This window comes from Triticum urartu, chromosome 6A (assembly GCF_056163025.1).
Source record: "Triticum urartu cultivar PI428250 chromosome 6A, HENAU_Tu73, whole genome shotgun sequence".
In the NCBI taxonomy this organism is placed as follows: domain Eukaryota; kingdom Viridiplantae; phylum Streptophyta; class Magnoliopsida; order Poales; family Poaceae; genus Triticum; species Triticum urartu.
The window spans coordinates 370,025,500-370,045,780 of record NC_141878.1 but is presented as its reverse complement, the minus strand read 5'-3'; positions in this window follow the sequence as shown (position 1 = coordinate 370,045,780).

Here is a 20,281-nt window from a genome sequence, read left to right as displayed (position 1 = left end):
CTCTTCTTCCTCTTCCTCTTCAGAATCTCTCATGATTGAGGATCTCCCAAGCACTCCAGCAGTGGTCTTTTTCATCCTCTCCTTCCTCTTCTTCCCTTCTGCAGCAGCCTCTTTGGGTTGAGATTCCAAAGATGCTTGAGAGGAGGCTCTGGCTTTAGACATTGGTTGTCTCCCTGCTGACCTCTTGGTCTTCAGACCTAGCTTGGTTGAAGCAGATGTGTCATATTCCTTCTTAAGCACTTTCTTCTTTGATGTGGCATCATCCTCAATGGCCACATAGTCTTCATCCTCAGACTCTGAAGTTTTCTTCTTCCTTGTTCTGGTGGCAGCTTTGGGCAAGTTGCTGGGAGTGCTCCTGCTACCATCATCTGAACTGCTAGAGGGACTAGTGCCCTCACTCAGGTGAACCTGCTCCTCTGACCTGTTCTGGCTGTCACTCTGATCAGACATATTGCAAACACTGACAGCAGACCCTGTGAATAGATATAGATGAGATAGAGTGGATGAGCATCACAAAATGCAGAGGTTTTTGCAAAAGAATGAGTCAAAAACTTAGTTTTAGTTTTCCACAAAAAGCATTTCGGATCAACCGATTTGTAAACTCGGTGATATTGAAGCAGCTGTTGGAACCTAAACTAGTGAACTCAGTCAGACCTAGTCATAGTTCGGTGGCACCGAGACTGCTAGGGTTTCACAAAGTCCTGAACTCGGTCACACCGATTTGCAATTCTCGGCCAGACCGAAAATTACATGTGCAATGGCCTGAGCCGAATCGGTGGTACCGAGTTCCACAACTCGGATGGTCCGAGATGGTTTCGGCGGAAACCTAACCCTAAATTTCCAATTCAACTCTAATCTACGGAGTGTTTTGACTGGATAGAAGCGTTTCAATCGTGGTAAGAATCATAATGAACACAATGTGCTAGGAATCGGACGGGGATAGCACTGTGATCGAGTCCATACCCTAGTTCGGCGATGAACTCGCTACGGCGACAACGGCATGGAACAATTCTGTTGACGGTGGTGGAGACCAGCGACAGGAGGCGGCTGGTGACGAGGAGGACGATCCGGAGACCCGGGAGGCAGAGCGAGCTATGCGCGGGCGAAGGGGTTTCAGAGAAATTTCCAAAATTTTGCCCGTGAGTATATATAGCCCGACCCTGTCGGTGTGACCGAGTGGAACAATTCGGTGGCACCGAGATGCATAACTGTTGACAGTTACAGCAACTCGGTGTGACCAAAAAGTTCAAATCGGTTGCACCGAGATTGAAAACCTAGATCGACTTAGTGATCTCGGTATGACCGAAATGGAGGAATCGGTCAGACCGAAACACACAAAGAAGTTTTGGAAGTTTAAGTCTATGAAGAATCGGGGACTCCGAGTGCTCCTCACACAGAGTGGTTCGAATCTGACTTGATCAAATTTTGTGATGTAGCATGAATAGAGTTTGAGACGAGAAAAACATAGATAGCTAGAGAGGGTTCTTAGGCATTCTTGTCCATCCACTTGGCAAAATAAAAGAATACCAATCAATCAAAACAACAAGTGGATGTCCTCGAATGAGTGAAATATGCAATCAACATGCTCACACAATAAAATGGCAATTGAAATATGTGGCAAAGCATGCACAACCAATTCTAGCATCTATCAAACAATTTGCGATGACTAGGTCATCTATATATGAGTATATTGACTTAGGAGTCAAATGAGAACATTTGATCATAGGTCATACTCATCGTTTAAGCACAAGTGGGGTTACCACTTTTACATAAAGCATTGTTGTGTTCACACCATTAGAGTTGCTTTAGCTCAATTCTTAGAGTAAAGATCCCCCTAGATGTGAGACCCCCCTAAGAGGGATGAACTAACCTTGGGTTTTCTCGATGATGACTTCATGTAGATGTTGAAGATGTGGATGCTCAATGTTGATGTAGATCATTTGGAGCTATCCATTGGAGTGAGTTGCACTTTCAATACCTACACGGGTTAGTCCCACAAGGAACAAACAAGGATATCCATAGACATAGAGTGATGCACACACAAGATGATGTCCATGAAAGCTTTTAGGTTACCTTGTCCCTTGTCTTACCAACAAGAGGGTTTGTGACTCCTTGAACTAGTGCAAGATGTGGAAGTTGATTGCCCTTGTTCTTGCCAAGATGATAAGAGTGAAGGATGTTGGCGGAGTCACCCTCAAGAACTCTCTAGTTCTTCTTCTTCGGGATCCACACCATCTTGATGGGAATCCTCGGTGTTGTAGTTTTACTTGATGAAGTGGAACTTGAAGTAGTCTTGGGAACCCACTTGACCAAGGCCTTAGGAGCTTCTTCAAATGCATCAATTTCCTCTTGAAGCTTGTCCTTGCCTTTTTTCTTGTGGTCTTGTGGTGGAAGATCATCTTGAGCTTGTGTCCCTTTGAGAGAAGTAGGACCATACTTCTCTTGTTGAGGAACAAACTTCGTCTTGGGGTATTGATCTTCTTCCCACTCAACTCCATTGGCATTGAACTTTCGTTCAAAACCAACACCTTGATTCTTTCGATGCCTTCCTTGCATGCGTACAATTTCCTCGAATTGCTTACTTCCGGCAAGGCTCTTGTAAACACCTTTCTCTATAATTCCCTTCAATAAGCTATTTTCTTGCTCAAGTGTAACTTGGCTAAGAGAATCATTAGTGGAATCAAGAAAACTACTAGAAGCAACAATATTGGATTTAGCATGATTATTGTTACTACTAGAGGACGAATCTTTCTTGTTCTTGTTACTAGACTTGACTTGAGGCATGTAAGTGGATAAGAGTAAACGCTTGGCAATGTAAGAAGAACTTTTCTTATGAAGATCATCATTGATTGCTTTTAAGAACTCATGCTCTTTCTCAAGGTTGAGCTTTTCAAAGCGCAATTTCTCATGAGTCCTTAAAAGTTCTCGATGATCTCCTAAGATAGTTTCATGAGCTAACTTAAGAGTGTTTAGTTCTTTAGTTAGAGACTCAATCTTCTCCTTATCATTGTCATTCGTTTTATCTTGATTAGCATGATTAATTGACGTTTCATCATAGTATTCATCACTAGAGTTGTCAACAAGTAAATCATCATCACCTAACAAGTCATCTTCATCACTATTGAAATCAACATACTCGGGGTGTGATACCTTTGGGCCTTTAGCCATGAAGCATGTTCCAACTCCTTCATTTGGTGAGTCAAATATGTCGTAGGAGTTGGTTGTCACAAGTGCTAGACCAGCAACACCTTCATCTTGAGTATATCCGGAGTCGGAGTGATAGCTTCTCGGAGTGGTTGTCGGAGTCATAGCCGGATACCCATTCACCAACATGAGCTTGATGTCTTCGTTTTGTGTAGCTCCTTGATGACTTGTCCTTTCTTTCCAAATCCTTGCTTCTCCGTGAGGGTCTTCATTCATAACGATCATCTCTACTCCTTCTTTCTCTAGATGGTGATTCTTCTCTTCTACTTCTTCTCTTGGGAGAATCTTCTCTTCTCTTGTAGGGGGCCGTACACTCATTGGAATAGTGTCCGGGCCTTCCACAATTGTAGCAGTTTCGCTCTCGACTAGAAGATCTTTTGTCATTGTAGGACCTTGACTTGGAGCTTCTCTCTTTGCTTCTACTATTGTAGAACTTGTTGAAGTTCTTCACCATTAAGCTCAATTCTTCATTGAAGTTTTGTTTCTCACTCGATGATGTGGGGGCTTCACATGAGGCTTTGTAAGCACCACTTGATTTGTTGTGAAGTTCCTCTTTATCCTTGAGTGACATCTCATGAGCAACAATTCTTCTGATGACTTCCGTTGGCTTGAGATCTTTGTAATTGGGCATCATTTAGATCAATGTGCACACGGTATCATATTTTCCATCCAAGGCTCTTAGGATCTTCTTGATGATGAATCTATCGGTCATCTCTTCACTCCCTAAGCCGACAATCTCATTTGTGATAAGAGCAAGCCTAGAGTACATTTCAGCGACACCTTCACCATCCTTCATTTTGAACTTGTCAAGTTGACTTTGAAGCACATACAATTTGGATTCCTTGACGGAGTCAGTACCTTCGTGCATATCAATCAAAGTATCCCAAATTTCCTTTGCATTCTCAAGACGGCTGATTTTGTTGAATTCTTCGGGGCATAATCTGTTGAAGAGGATATCACAAGCTTGAGCGTTGTATTGCAGCATCTTCAACTCTTCCGCGGTAGCTTCACGGTTCGGTTCTTTCCCATCAAAGAATTCACCTTGCAAGCCAATACACACAATAGCCCAAACGGCGGGGTTATGTTCAAGAATATGCATTTTCATCTTATGCTTCCAACTAGCAAAATTAGTACCATCAAAGTAAGGACCTCTACGGTGATAATTTCCCTCGCTAGACGCCATACTCTCCTAGGTTGTGAAACCAAGGCTATGACCACCAAAAGCTATGGAAATCAAAGCAAATGGAGACTAACGCTCTGATACCACTTGTAGGATCGAAAGTATGTCTAGAGGGGGGTGATTAGACTACTTGACCAAATAAAAATCTAGCCTTTTCCCAATTTTAGTTCTTGGCAGATTTTAGCTATCTTAGCACAAGTCAAGCAATCTCCACACAATTCAAGCAAGCATGCAAAAGAGTATATGAGCAGCGGAAAGTAAAGCATGCAACTTGCAAGAATGTAAGGGGAAGGGTTTGGAGGATTCAAACGCAATTGGAGACACGGATGTTTTGTCGTGGTTCCGATAGGTGGTGCTATCGTACATCCACGTTGATGGAGACTTCAACCCACGGAGGGTAACGGTTGCGCGAGTCCACGGAGGGATCCACCCACGAAGGGTCCACGAAGAAGCAACCTTGTCTATTCCATCACGGCCTTCGCCCATGAAGGACTTGCCTCACTAGCAGTAGATCTTCACGAAGTAGGCGATCTCCTTGCCCTTACAAACTCCTTGGTTCAACTCCACAATCTTGTTGGAGGCTCCCAAGTGACACCTAGCCAATCTAGGAGACACCACTCTCCAAGAAGTAACAAATGGTGTGTTGATGATGAACTCCTTGCTCTTGTGCTTCAAATGATAGTCTCCCCAACACTCAACTCTCTCTCTCACAGGAATTGGATTTGGTGGAAAGAAGATTTGAGTGGAAAGCAACTTGGGGAAGGCTAGAGATTAAGATTCATATGGTTGGAATAGAATATCTTGACCTCAACACAAGTGTAGGTGGTTCTCTCTCAGAAAAAGTGTATTGGAAGTGTAGGTATGTTCTGATGGCTCTCTCCTCGAATGAAGAGTGGGTGGAGGGGTATATATAGCCTCCACACATAATCTAACCGTTACACACAATTTTCCAAACTTGGTGGGACCGAATGGTTAAACTCGGTCGGACCGATTCAGCAAACCTAGTGACCGTTAGGATTTTCGGTGGGACTGAGATGCAACTCGGTAGGACCGATATGGTTAGGGTTAGGGCATAACGTATTCTCGGTGTGACCGATTACACAAACTCGGTGGGACCGATTTTGGTAATAAGCTAACCAGAGAGTTGGTCAGGTAAACTCGGTGGGACCGATTCGCTCATCTCGGTGAGACCGAAATGTTACAAAAGGGAAACAGAGAGTTTACATTGCAATCTCGGTGGGACCGATCGCTCATATCGGTAAGACCGAAATGTTACGAAGGGAAACAGAGGGATTACAATCCCATCTCAGTGAGACCGAGATCCCTATCGGTGAGACCGATTTGCCTAGGGTTTGTGGCAGTGGCTATGACATTTGAAACTCGGTGGCGCCGGATAGAAAGAATCGGTGGGGCCGAGTTTGACTTTTGGTTTAGGTCATATGTGGATGTGGGAAGGTAGTTGAGGGTTTTGGAGCATATCACTAAGCACTTTGAGCAAGCAAGCCATTAAGCAACACCTCATCCCTCCTTGATAGTATTGGCTTTTCCTATAGACTCAATGTGATCTTGGATCACTAAAATATAAAATTTAGAGTCTTGAGCTTCACGCTTGAGCCAAACTTTTTGTCCTTAGAATTTTGAGGGATCCACTTTCCTCATCCATGCCATGCCATTCATTGAGATTTTCTTGAAATATTAATCTTGGAATAATGTTAGATCAATGAGCTATATGTTGTTAGGAATTACCAAAACCACCCAGGGATAGTTGCACTTTCAGTTACTCATAAGGATTTATCGGTGGTAGGGATCGTAACGGCGAAGGGTACAAGGGTCTCAGGAAACATCGGAGAGTATCTTCAAAATCTTCTGGTGAAGCAGGCCATCATCTCGCATGAAGGGGGCTCTCCGGGAGAAAGTATTTATGAGAACCTAGATTTAGAGTTAGCAAAACCATTTAACCCGAGTAGAAGAGAGATCAGAATCCCAGAGTATAGACGAGGAGTAAAAGATCCTAATACCACCCAATGGCGACGTGGGCCCGTAAGCCACATAGCCATGTTAGTAAAACAATTTTCAAATACTAGACTCAACTTCGGCCAAGGAGTTGGAAAGGGGGTTCCTACAGGCAGTCGGCTCTGATACCAACTTTTGACGCCCCCGATTCAATCATACACTAATCATACATGCAAATGTGTACGATCAAGATCAGGGACTCACGGGAAGATATCACAACACAACTCTAGACACAAACTAAAATAATATAAGCTTTATATTACAAGCTAGGGTCCTTGAGGGCTCGAATACATAAGCTCGAATACACAAGAGTCAGCGGAAGCAACAATATCTGAGTACATACATGAGTTAAACAAGTTTGCCTTAAGAAGGCTAGCACAAAAGCAACATCGGTCAAAACGGCAAGGCCTCCTGTCTGGGAGCTTTCTAACTACTCCTGGTCGTCGGCGGCCTCCACATAGTAGTAGGAACCCTCGGGGTAGCAGTAGTCGTTGGTGGTGTCGTGTGGATCCTGGGCTACATCATCTGGTTGCATCATCCGGAAATAAAGGAAAGGGGGAAAAACAGGGAGCAAAGCAACCGTGAGTACTCATCCAAAGTACTCGCAAGCAAGGATCTACACTAAATATGCAACAGTATCAAAGGAAGGGTTGTATATGTGGACTGGGCTGCAGAAATGCCAGAATAGAGGAAAGGCCTGGTCCTATCGATGACTAGCATCTTTTGGAAACCACCATCTTGCAGCAACAGGAGGGAGTAGAGTAGCATAAAGTAAAGTAGCAGCAGTGTTATCAACCTTGGCCAGAGATCCTTTCTCGACTCCCTGCGAGAAAGCAATCCCAGAGCCATACTATCCATTGCTCATATCCATTTCTCATCTCAAGTATGCAGTTCTAGTTGTATCAATCGGGATCGACTCCAAGTGTCCGTTACCGTAGGACATGCTATTGATAGATGTTTTCTTCCCTGCAGGGGTGCACCAACTTACCCACCACGCTCGATTAACTCCGGTCGGACACACTTTCCTGGGTCATGCCCAGCCTCGGCCAAACAATACGCCGCAACCCGACCTAGGCTTAATAGAGAGGTCAGCACGCCGGACTAAACCTATGGCCCCAGGGGTCATGGGCCATCGCCCCGGGAACTCCTGCCCGTTGTGTGGGCGGCCGGTGAGCAGACCTATCTACCTCCTTCAAAAAGGCAGGTGCTTACGCAGTCCAACCCGGCACGCGCCGCTCAGTCGCTGACGTCTATTAAGCTTCGGCTGATGTATATGACGTAGAACGCCCATACTATGCCCACGTGATGGTTAGTGCTATCAGGCCAGAGGCCCCTCAGATCAAATATCCAAATCGTAGTGGATTAGGAACGCGCGGTAACAAGCAGAGACTCACGAAAGATGTGACCCCGTCGCCCCGTCTCGAGGACTTCCGGCAAGGGCTAAGAAAATGCCCGGCCACACCTCGGAAGAATCTCGCGGGCACCTTCCAGGTCAACCCGACTCCACATCACTCGCAAATAAGCTCGCGCGGGTACCCCTCAGTGTCGACCCGTCTTTAGTAACATGGTTCAATGTAAGTCATAGTCACCATAGTAACTGTGTGTCTAACACCAAGGGGAAAACCCGAGGAATCACCCCCGGTGAATGATACGTCTCCAACATATCTATAATTTTTGATTATTCCATGCTATTATATTATCAACCTTGGATGTTTTATATGCATTTATATGCTATTTTATATGATTTTTGGGACTAACCTATTAACCTAGAGCCCAGTGCCAGTTTCTGTTTTTTTTCCTTGTTTTAGAGTATCGCAGAAAAGGAAAATCAAACGGAGACCAATTGATCTAAAACTTCACGGAACTTATTTTGGAAGGAAAGCAACCCGGGAGACTTGGAGTCCACGTAAGGGAAGCAACGAGGAAGCCACGAGGCAGGGGGGCGCGCCCACCCCCTGGGCGTGCACTCCACCCTCGTGGGCCCCTCATGGCTCCCCTGACATACTTCTTCCGCCTATATATCTCCATATACCCTAAAATGATCGGGGAGCACAATAGATCGGGAGTTGCGCCGCCAGAAGCCTCGTAGCCACCAAAAACCAATCTAGACCCGTTCCGACACCCTGCCGGAGGGGACAATCCCTCTCCGGTGGCCATCTTCATCATCTTAGTGCTCTCCATGTCGAGGAGGGAGTAGTTCTCCCTCGGGGCTGAGGGTATGTACCAGTAGCTATGTGTTTGATCTCTCTCTCTCTCTCTCTCTTTTGTTCTTGATTTGGCACGATCTTGATGTATCGCGAGCTTTGCTATTATAGTTGGATCTTATGTTTCTTCTCCCCCTCTACTCTCTTGTAATGGATTGAGTTTCCCCTTCTAAGTTATCTTATCAGATTGAGTCTTTAAAGATTTGAGAACACTTGATGTATGTCTTGCCGTGCGTATCTGTGGTGACAATGGGATATCATGTGATTCACTTGATGTATGATTTGGTGATCAATTTGCGGGTTTCGCCCATCAACCTATGCATAGGGGTTGGCACATGTTTTCGTCGTGATTCTCCGGTAGAAACTTTGGGGCACTCTTTGAGGTTCTATGTCTTGGTTGAATAGATGAATCTGAGATTGTGTGATGCATATCGTATAATCATACCCACAGATACTTGAGGTGACATTGGAGTATCTAGTTGACATTAGGGTTTTGATTGATTTGTGTCTTAAGGTGTTATTTTACTACGAACTCTAGGGCTGTTTGTGACACTTATAGGAATAGCCCAACGGATTGATCGGAAAGAATAACTTTGAGGTGGTTTCGTACCCTACCATAATCTCTTCGTTTGTTCTCCGCTATTAGTGACTTTGGAGTGACTCTTTGTTGCATGTTGAGGGATAGTTATGTGATCCAATTATGTTATTATTGTTGAGAGGACTTGCACTAGTGAAAGTATGAACCCTAGGCCTTGTTTCAACGCATTGCAATACCGTTTACGCTCACTTTTATCATTAGTTACCTTGCTGTTTTTATAATTTCAGATTACAAATACCTTTATCTACTATCCATATACCACTTGTATCACCATCTCTTCACTGAACTAGTGCACCTATACAATTTACCATTGTATTGGGTGTGTTGGGGACACAAGATACTCTTTGTTATTTGGTTGCAGGGTTCATCTTCATCCTACGCCTCCTACGGATTGATAAACCTTAGGTCATCCACTTGAGGGAAATTTGCTACTGTCCTACAAACCTCTGCACTTGGAGGCCCAACAACGTCTACAAGAAGAAGGTTGTGTAGTAGACATCAGCGAATTCCACTCGATATAATCATCAAGGTGAACGTAAGAGGATCCACCCTCGAGGTTCACACTTGGGGGGTTGCACGACAGAGCCGTATCGGAAGTGGTTAAGGAGGAAATCGCCCTTGATGACCACGACCGAATAGCTACGCTATAGAGATCTCATCAGGAGTGATGTAAGAGGTTCCACCCTCGGCACTCGATAGTAACCCAGTAGGGTCGGGCAACTAAGGGGAAAGTGATGTGTGGTGTCGGGGCCTGGTCTTCGATCCCGTTCATCGGGTCTTCAATGATGAAGCGCGGACAACAAGGACAAGGTGGGGGTCACTAATGGATCACTAACCAACCTATACTAAGCAGTTTAGGATAAGCATGTAAGGTATAATGAGTAGGTTACGAAAGCAGGCTATGCATCAGAATAGGAGCAAACAATAATAGTAGCAAAATCTAATGCAAGCATGAGAGAATGGAATGGGCAATATCGGGATGATCAAAGGGGGGGGGGCTTGCCTGGTTGCTCTGGCAAGGAGGGGTCGTCGTCGACATAGTCAATCACAGGGGCATCATCGGTCTCGGGGTCTACCGGAGAGAAGAGGGGGAAGAAACAGTAAATATAAAGCAATCATAACATCATAAAGCATAACGTGGCAATATGTTGTGCCGGGTGTGACCTAACGTATGGCAACGCGATATAGGTGAAGGGGGAAATCAACCGGGAATGTATTCCCGGTTCCGGACCTGTGTTAGACAGATGACCGAAGGGGAATGTTATATGTTCAGCATGCTAGGGGCATGTGATAGATGAACGGACCGCGTATTCGGATTCGTTGGATTTTTTTGAGCAACTTTCATGTCAAAAACATTTTCATCCAAGTTAAGGATTATTTTCTTTGATTTATCAAAGATTTAAACATTTTTTGGATTTATTCTATTTAACAGAAAAGAATTATTGCGCCAGCATGATGTCACAGTGACATCAGCAGTCAGCAGGGCGTATGACCAGGTCAAACCTAACCAGTGGGTCCCACATGTCATACACAGAGGGCTAACAATGGGTTATTTTAATTAAACATGGTTAATTAGCAGCTGGCCCCACATGTCAGTGACTAAATAGCTTAACTAATCATTTTATTTAGGAAAATGGTTTAATTAGGTTAATTATGTGGGGGGCGCGTGTCAGTTGCACTGAGTGCCCAGTCAGCACAGTTGACCACAATCAACGTGGTCAACTGGGTCCAGGGGGCCCATAGGCAGCGACCCAGCGGCGGGCCTCGCCGGTGCCAGGTCAGCGCCGGCGACGGAATGAGCTCCGGCGAGCTCTCCGCGGCAGCCGAACGCCGGAGCAGCTCGAAAAAACACGACGGTTCACCATTTCGCGTGCCACGACTTGCGTTCGAAAGCTAGGAGGGAGCCGCGTTGAGTGGTGCTGCTAGACTACGCCGGGGAGGTCGAAAACGTCGCCGTCGTCGAGCTTGGCGGCGGTGGCTTTCGGGCGTGCTCGCGCTCGTCGCTACAGGGCACGACAAGGACCATGGAAGGTGGCCTTCGAATGCTGGGAGCGTGCTGAGCACGATGCCGTGCTCACCCGAGCTGGACGGAGAGTGTGGACACGGCGACGAGTACGGCGGCGGAGGCGCGCTACGGCCAGGATGGTAGCTACGGCTAGAGGCATGGTGAAGCGAGGAAGGAGAGGGGAGAGGACGGAGTGGAGCTCACCGAGCGGCCACGGAAGGCCCTTGACGGCTTAGGAGCAGCAGGGGTGCTCGGGGTCACCGGCGAGCATCGGAGACAGAGGCTAAAGGGGACGGCGGCGATTGGCAGCTGCAGGGGCCCTCGGCTCCAACAGAGGACCCCAGGCGACATGGATAAGGACGGCAGAGCGGACAGACAGGGCCGGTTGCCTCGGGGCCGCCTATGGCCGCGGGATTGACGGAGGTATGGCACTGATGGCGTCAGTCTCCTCTCCAGAACAAAGGAGATGGAGAGGGAAGAGATGGACCTAGGGAAGGAGAGGCGCAAGTGGGGGAAGTGGGAGTGGTGGTAGGTGAGGGGGGACTCGAGGAGGCGGGGAGGCGCGGGGCCTTATCCTCTCGCGGGGGCGTCGCCGGCGAGTTGGTTCAGCGGCGACCAGCCTCCTATTGCTTCTGAGACCGAGGAACAGGGCGAGGGGGGGGGGGCAACTGGGCTGGCTCGAGTGGGTTAGGTGGGCCGGCCCAGGTGGGATGGCCGAAGCCCAAGGGGAGGCCAGGGGCTCTACCACTCCTTCTTTCCTTTTCCTTTTCTTTTTATTTTTCTTTTCCAACAGCTTTTTCCTTTTCTTTTAGCCACTAATGACTTAGCAAAATTATGCCACTGGCTAAAACAATTCCACAGAATTATTGTTCAATGCCACAAAAGAATTGTGAGGCTTTTGAAAAAGGTAGAAATTTTTATAAATTAAAAAGCCATTTAATCTGTTGCTTTAGCCACTGCTTTAACTGGTTTAAGCCATTTAAACACCTTGCAAAAATGTTGGTCCACCACCAATATTAACAAATGATTATTTGCCACAAGATGAACATTTTTGATTTCATGTCTCACAAATATGATTTTTTTACTTTAGGTTGGATTTGAATTTGAAAGGTGATTTGGATCAAGTGAAGATGAGCAACAGTAATGTGATGACATGGCACCATTAATAGGGGATTACTGTAGCATGACACTGGGGTGTTACATGTACTAACTTTGTACTAAGTAACTTTGGTACAAAGTTAGTACAAAGTCGAATCACTTATTTTGGGGCGGAGGGAGTAATATATAGGTGCAAAATGTTTCCAAAGGTGTTAAATTAAAATAAATGGCTCTAATAATAGTTAGGAGGCTTTTATATTTAATTAGATATCAACGGGCCTTAAAAGGACAAGCGGTGCAAAGGATATTGGGCCACTTGGGCCCAATAAGAGAGGTGCCCCCTTTTCTTCAAGAGAAGGAAAGGGGAGGCCGAATTGGAGGGGGTTCCCCCACCTGTTGGCCGGCCAAGGGGGGAGGAAACCCTCCCTCCTTGCAGTGCCCCCTCACCTCTCCTCCAACCTATATATACTAGAGGTTTTGACACTTTTGAGATATAAGTTTTGGAGCCTCTTCTAGTTCTCTAGTTATAGTCCTAGTTGATCCAATTAGAGCTAGATCTAATCCTCCTTAGTCATCATAATTAGAAGCCTAGTGCGGTTCTAATCATCTAACTCTAATTTTCCAGCATCAATTCGTTCTGGATGGTGGAGTACTACCAGATCATGAAGACCGTCCGTTGCTAAACTTTGGAGAGGTCATGATTTTGGTCTTCTGTTCGAGAGACTGTTCGTGAACAGTTCGAGGGACTTCTAGTGCGATATACACCAACTCGTCTTCTTCCCATGCAACTTGGAGTTGGTAACAATCCAATCTAAACCGTTATTGCATCTTGATAGTGTTCCTGGTTGATCATAGGACGATTTTTTTTGTTTTCTACTACGTTTCTCAATAGTGGCCTCAAGAACGGTTCTATGAGTAGATGCAAGTTTTGATCTAGATCGCATGTGGACGCGAGGGTTTGATGTTCTTGCTATGTGTTGTAGGGTGGAAACCTGTCGTGGTGATCTCACGACAGATGCCATGTGATGGCTACAGAGAGGAACAGGCACAAGGGCACCGATGGGCTCCAGAGGCGAGGTTGGTACAAGCGAGCGTGAGACACGAGACGTACCTAGGTTCGGGGCTCTCCCGAGAGATAACACCCCTAGTCCTGCCGAGTGTGGTTTATATGAGGTGGATACATGCTTGCTCCTTGAGTTGTTCTGAGGAGGAAGGAAGACTGGCCAGCGCATGGGCAGCTCCCTCTCCCTCTGTGTGTGTGTGTGTGCTCTACTGATGGTCGACCCTCTACATGGAGGGGCTCCGGGGGGTCTTATAGGCTGCCCCCGGGTTACAATGGTCATATTACATTGGTGCGGGGCCTTGCTATCAGCGTCTAGGAGCCGACAGTGGCAGCCGCCGGGTCTGCTGGGTCCTTCGGGCGCGGGTCTCGCCGGTCCTGCCGGGTGCGGGCCGTACCGGAGCCGCCGGGCGTGGGTACGGCTGACTACTGGGTACTGTTGGCATGCTATGCCAGACGTCATGGGACGGCTGCGCTGCCTCGCTACAGGGTTGCGCCTCCAAGACGTCGCCCGCCCCAGGCGATGGCTTGGTCAGCTGGACCGGGCGCTGAACTAGCTAGATCTTGCCCTTCCCTGGTCGCTCGACTACTAACACCATGCTGACTGACCACGAGGTGTCAGCGATGTATAGCAATAGCGACTCCTTGTCAGCCGGAGCGGCCAGAATAGGTGCGTTGGAGAGCATGCGCTTGAGATCCCGGAACGCTTCATCCGCCTAGTCGTTCCACTCGAACGACGACTTCTTCTTCAAGCGCTGATATAGGGGCAAGGCCCTCTTGCCCAGCCAGCTGAGAAACCGGCTGAGAGAGGCCAAGCAGCCGGTGAACTTATGGACATCACGCAGTCGGGTCGGCTTGCGCATGTGCTAGATGGCCTTGATCTTCTCCGGGTTTGCCTCAATGCCGCGCTTCGAGACGAGGAAGCCGAGTAGCTGGCCGGCCAGCACGCCGAACGCGCACTTCTCTGGGTTGAGCTTGATCTAGTACTGGTGCAGATTGGCGAAGGTTTCGTTCAGGTCGTCAAGGAGCGTGAGGTGTTGCTTGGTCTTCACCACGATGTCGTCAACGTAGACGTGAATGTTGCGGCTGGGTTGCTTCAGCAGGCATTTCTGCATGCAACGCTGGAAAGTGGCATCGGCATTCTTCAAGCTGAACGACATGGTGATGTAGCAGTACGCCCCAAAGGGCATGATGAAGGACGTCTTCAGGGCATCGTTCGGGTCCAGCTTCATCTGGTGATAGCCGGAGTAAGCATCCAGGAAGGACAGGAGCTCACAGCCGGCCGTGGAGTCGATCACTTGATCTATCCGTGATAGGGCAAAAGGATCCTTGGGGCATGCTTTGTTGAGGCTGTTGTAATCGATACACATGTGCCAAGTATCATTCTTCTTCAGGACGAGGACTGGGTTGGCCAGCCACTCCGTGTGGAACACTTGCATGATGAAGTCGGCTGCGCACAGCCGGGCGACTTCTTCACCGATGGTTCTTCTCTTCTCTTCTAAAAAGCAACGCAGGGGTTTTGGGGACCATGCAAAGATATCTCGATTCTCACGGAGGAAGTCGACAAGCTTACCTTCCTATTTGCTGCTAAGGCTGGTGCCCACAACAACATACTTGCCGCAGCTGGGGACAGATAGGTTGAGCGGGATCTTCCTGGTGTCCTTGGATGGCTGGAAAGAGGCCTCGCCAGCTGACTCCTTGGCCGAAGCCGGCACAGCCGGCTACTCGCCAGCCAGTGCGACGATCCGGTTGAGCTGGCGTCGCTCCTTAGCTATGACCAGCGACTCGGCCAGCTTCGCGTCGGCACGGGGGCACTCCAAGGATTTCTTGGAGTCGCCGACAACAGTGATGAGGCCCTTGGGACCCGGCATCTTCATCTTCAGGTAGGCGTAGTGGGGGACCGCCATAAACTTGGCAAGCGCTGGCCGGCCCAGCAATGCGTGGTACGGGCTGGACAGGTCCACCACCTCGACCCAGATGGGCTCGCCCCGGAAATGGTCGCTGGTGCCAAATAGGACGTCGAGCCAGATCCGAATGATGGGGGAGCAGGAGAGACCCGACATGATGCCGTGAAACACCATCCTGGTCGGCTCCAGTTGCTTGGCCTCAATGACGACCTTAGTCATGGTGTCGCGGTAGAGGATGTTGATGTTGCTGCCGCCATCGATGAGGACTCGCGAGAATTTGCAAGTGCGCTTGGCAGCGACTATGGTGGGGACGAAGGACGAGGGCGTATCCACCCGGCACGGGCATGACGGTCGGGTGGTCCTCCCGGGTCCAGCTAACCGGGCGCTCCGACAAGTGCATGTACTCAGGCACGATCGGGATGACAGTGTTCACCTCCTCCTGGAGTAGGTGCTCGCTAAGCGGGAATACTGCTTGTGCATCCACTTCCTTAAACCAAAAGTTATTCCATATGATTCCACCATACCTACCTATATGCGGTACTTACCTGTCGTTCCAAGTAAATTGGCATGTGCCAAACTCTAAATCTTCAAATAATAATCTGTTTTGTATGCCCAAATCGCTCATGAAGCGACAGGGGGCAGTCAGTATCTTCCATGCTAGGTGGGTTATTATCATAATGAGTGTTTGTTGGTGGAGGGGGGGGGGGTAAAAACTTTACCTTTCTATTTGGGAACCGCCTATAATGTGTCTAGCATGGAAGATATTGGGAACTCTCTGTTGTTACATTGACAATGAAAGCACAAAATTATATGCATCTCTATTTTTAAAAGCTTCGAGCTCTAGCACCTCTACAAATCCTTGCTTCCCTCTGCGAAGGGCCTATCTTTTACTTTTCTGCAAGAGTTAGTACTATTCCTTCTCATTTCAACCTCAATTATTCTCTAGTTGGCAAGTACCATGTGGTGGGGAAAGATCCAAGCATATATGGCCATTCAAATATATTTGATCATGAATTATTATTGTTGACAATTATCTATATGATAAATAAGTTGGGAGGTGAAACATTAAGCCCCTATCTTTCTCTGTGTTCGATGGATGCTATTTGTTCTAAAAATATGCTTTGAGTGTCAGCAATCACAGAAGACTACATGATAGCTGAGTATGTGGAATTTGCTGAATCAAAGCTCTTATATAGACCCTTCCTTAAAATAAGATGAATTGCAATTGTTTGATGACTGAGAACATAGTTTGTTAATTTTCAAGAAAGCTTATGGTATATACTTTAACATGTGAATAGCTTGCTACTTGATCATGAGAAGTTGTATGAGATGAGCTATTGTTTATTATATATAATGATGTTAGAAAAAGTGATTGAAATTATCATTGATCAAACTTGTGCACTTGCTAGCATGCACACTTCATAAATTATTTCTTTTATCATTTATCTACTCGACGACGAGTAGGAATTAAGCTTGGGGATGCTGATACGTCTCCAACGTATCTATAATTTATGAAGTATTCATGTCATGTTTACAAGAATTTTATATGGTTCTGGTATGATTTGATTAGAACTAACCCGGACTGACGTTATTTTTAGCAAAACTACCGTGGTGTCATTCTTTGTGCAGAAATAAAAGTTCTCAGAATGGCCTAAAATTTACGGTGATTTTTTATGGACCAAAAGAGACCCCCGAAGCACCGAAGCTCGGCCAGGAAGTGGACAAGGGAGCCACAAGCCTGGGGGAGCGCCCACCCCCCTAAGGCACGCCCCTCGAGCTTGTGGGTTGCTACTTCTTGAGCCTGCGTAGATTTTTCCCTTGAAGAGGAAAGAGTGATGCAACAAAGTAGGAGGCACAAGCAAGTCCGCAATATATGCACCTGCACAAACTAACAAACACTTGCACACAACGCGAAAAAAGGTCCTTCCAAAACCTTATGTTTGATTTCTCTGTCAAGGAAGTGCCACGATCTATCTTCCCCAAGCCGATGGGCACAATCATCTACTCCAAGAGGTCGTGGTCCATTGCCTTTGATGAATCAAGGATGATTAGTTGTTTGACTGCTTCACTGCCTCTTGTTCCTGTTGTCAGAAAACCTGTCATGCAGAAGCGCCCTGTGGCCAGAGCTTTATTTGAGGCGGTGCCTGCTGTTTCGGAGTCTGTTTCTGAAGAAATTGAGTCTGCTAGTTCTGCTCTTCCAGTATCAGTTCAATCAACACCTTTGTTCTTTGTGGAGCAATCCTTTGCTCGTAAGCGGCGAGACAAGAAGAAGACTCCTGTTGTTGATATGTCACTAAGGCTTTGCACTCGGAGCGCGGCAAAGTTAGATGGGTACAAAAACGTGGTCTTTGAGCAACTTTCTCTGCAGCCATCTAAAAAACGCCCCCGTGCAAAGCCCATGGAGGACAAGGCCCAGCACACTTCTGCGGATGATACTGAAGACGCTCGGCCCACTGCACCACCTCACACCCCGCTTCATGTTCTCCAAGCTGTGGGGGCGCAGTTGGAGATTGATCCTGCGCTCCTAACGGTGGACAAGCTTATGGCTAATCCCCAGGAGAACTCATCTGCATCTTCCAATTAGTTTTTATGTTACTTTATATGCCAAGTCTGATGGTGCTGGATGTGTCTGTTGTTATTACTGTTGAACTTAGTCCGGGCTGGGATGTGGCACTCTGGGGTACTGAATTTAGCTTTATTTTGGAGGGTGTGGCATTATGTGCCACACTTTTATTACTTCTATACACAATGGTTATCCATGAATCGTGTCACAACGGGTAGTTGGGAAGTTTTATGCTGGAATGTTCGTGGTCTGAATTCAGATGCTAGGCAGCGCTCTGTCAGGGAGAAAGTGATAGAGAGTCAGTGCTCAGTGCTTTGTTTGCAGGAAACTAAGTTATCCTCTTGCTCGCGCTCTATCATGAAAAGCATTTGTCCTCAAGGGTTTGATCAATTCGTTGAGTCTCCCTCTAGCGGAGCATCTGGGGGCCTCTTAACAGCGTGGCGATCTGATATGTTCCGTGGCACCCTTCTCATAGTTAAACCATTCGCTATTGTTATGCATTTTACCTCGGTCCATAATAATGAACAATGGTTTCTGGTTAATGTGTATGGTCCATGCCAGTGTGAGTTGCGAGATGAGTTTGTCTCCTGGATTTACAATTTGGACATTGATCTGAATGAAATGTGGATGTTAATGGGGACTTCAACTTCATCAGTTCCATTGATAATAGAAATCTCCGCGGGGGTGATATTAATGATATGTTCATTTTCAATGAAATAATTGGCCATTTGGGATTCTTAGAACTTCCTCTAAAAGGACGTAAATTCACATGGTCTAACATGCAAGACAGGCCACTCCTGGAACAGTTGGACTGGGTTTTTACTTCTGCAAGTTGGATTAACATATATCCCATGACCCAACTGACCCCGTTGGCAAAGACTGCGTCTGATCATGTTCCCTGTCTGGTGGCCATCAGTACATCAATTCCCAAAGCACATATCTTCAGGTTTGAAAACTTTTGGATTCATCAGGCAGGTTTTATGGAATGTGTGCAGGAGGTGTGGGCTCGCCCCAGTCGTAAGACCCATATTTCGGCAATAATTGTGGACAAACTGAAAGCTTTGAGGTTTGCTCTCAAGAAATGGCAGAAAGGTTTATCACACATCAAAAGGTTTATTGAGAAGTGTAACTGGGTAATTCTTTGGTTGGACAATCTTGAAGATAAGAGATCTTTATCCAGGCCTGAGTTTAATTTCAGGAAAATAATTAGAATGCACCATGAACACCTGCTTCACATGCAATACTTGTACTGGAGGAAAAGATGTACAATTAGGTATATCAAAGTGGGAGAGGAAAACTCCAAATTTTTTCAGGCCATGGCAACTGAAAGATTTAGAAAAAACTCTGTGGCAAGCTTGTTGCTGTCAGATGGAACAGTAACATCTAACCATGAGGAAATGGCCAGAGAATTCCTGACAGCCTTCAAAAGCAGAATGGGGACAGTTAAGTCAATTTCTTTGGATGCAACCATATTGTCCCTGATACCCAGGGTTCAGGGTTTGGAGGTACTCACAAAACCTTTTGAATTAAAAGAAATTGAGCAGGTTATCAAGGACTTGCCTATTGATAAGGCCCCTGGACCTGATGGCTTTAACGGGCTCTTTTTAAAAAGGTGTTGGCATATAATTTCTGCTGATTTTATACAGCTGGTTACGGAGTTTCATGCTGGAACAGTGCAATTAGAAAATTTGAATGATGCATTCATTACCCTGGTCCCAAAGAAGCAGACACCTGAGGGTGTGGGAGATTTTCGACCAATCTCTCTAACTTCTGTTGGCCTAAAGTTTCTTACAAAGCTTGCTGCTAACAGATTCCAACTGGAGATCACCAAATGTGTGCATAAAAACCAATATGGTTTCATCAAATCAAGAACAATCCAGGATTGTCTTGCTTGGACATTTTAGTATATCCATCAGTGCAATCAGTCTAAAAGGCCCATCCTTTTGCTTAAGTTGGACTTTGAAAAGGCTTTTGACTCTATCCAGCATGAGGCAATCATAAAGATCTTAATTGCAAAAGGTTTTGACGAAAGGTGGATCGTTTGGATTAAGCAGTTGCTGTCTTCTGGCACTTCTTCTGTACTACTAAATGGAGTCCCTGGTAATCATTTCAAATGCAAATGTGGAGTCAAGCAAGGGGACCCAATTTCTCCCTTACTATTTGTTATTGCGGCTGATCTTTTACAAACTTTAGTGAACAATCTTCTCCAACAAGGTTTAATAAGCAGGCCCCTGCTTACCCAAGATCCAGATTTCCCAGTGGTCCAATATGCAGATGACACACTGCTATTCCTAAATGCTGATCTAAGTCAATTGAGGGCTCTGAAATCAGTTTTGCATTCCTTCTCACAGGCAACTGGACTGCAGACCAATTTCCATAAATCCTCCATGTATCCTATCAGTGTAGATGAGCAGGATGCTTCTGACCTGGCTGCCTTTTTTGATTGCAA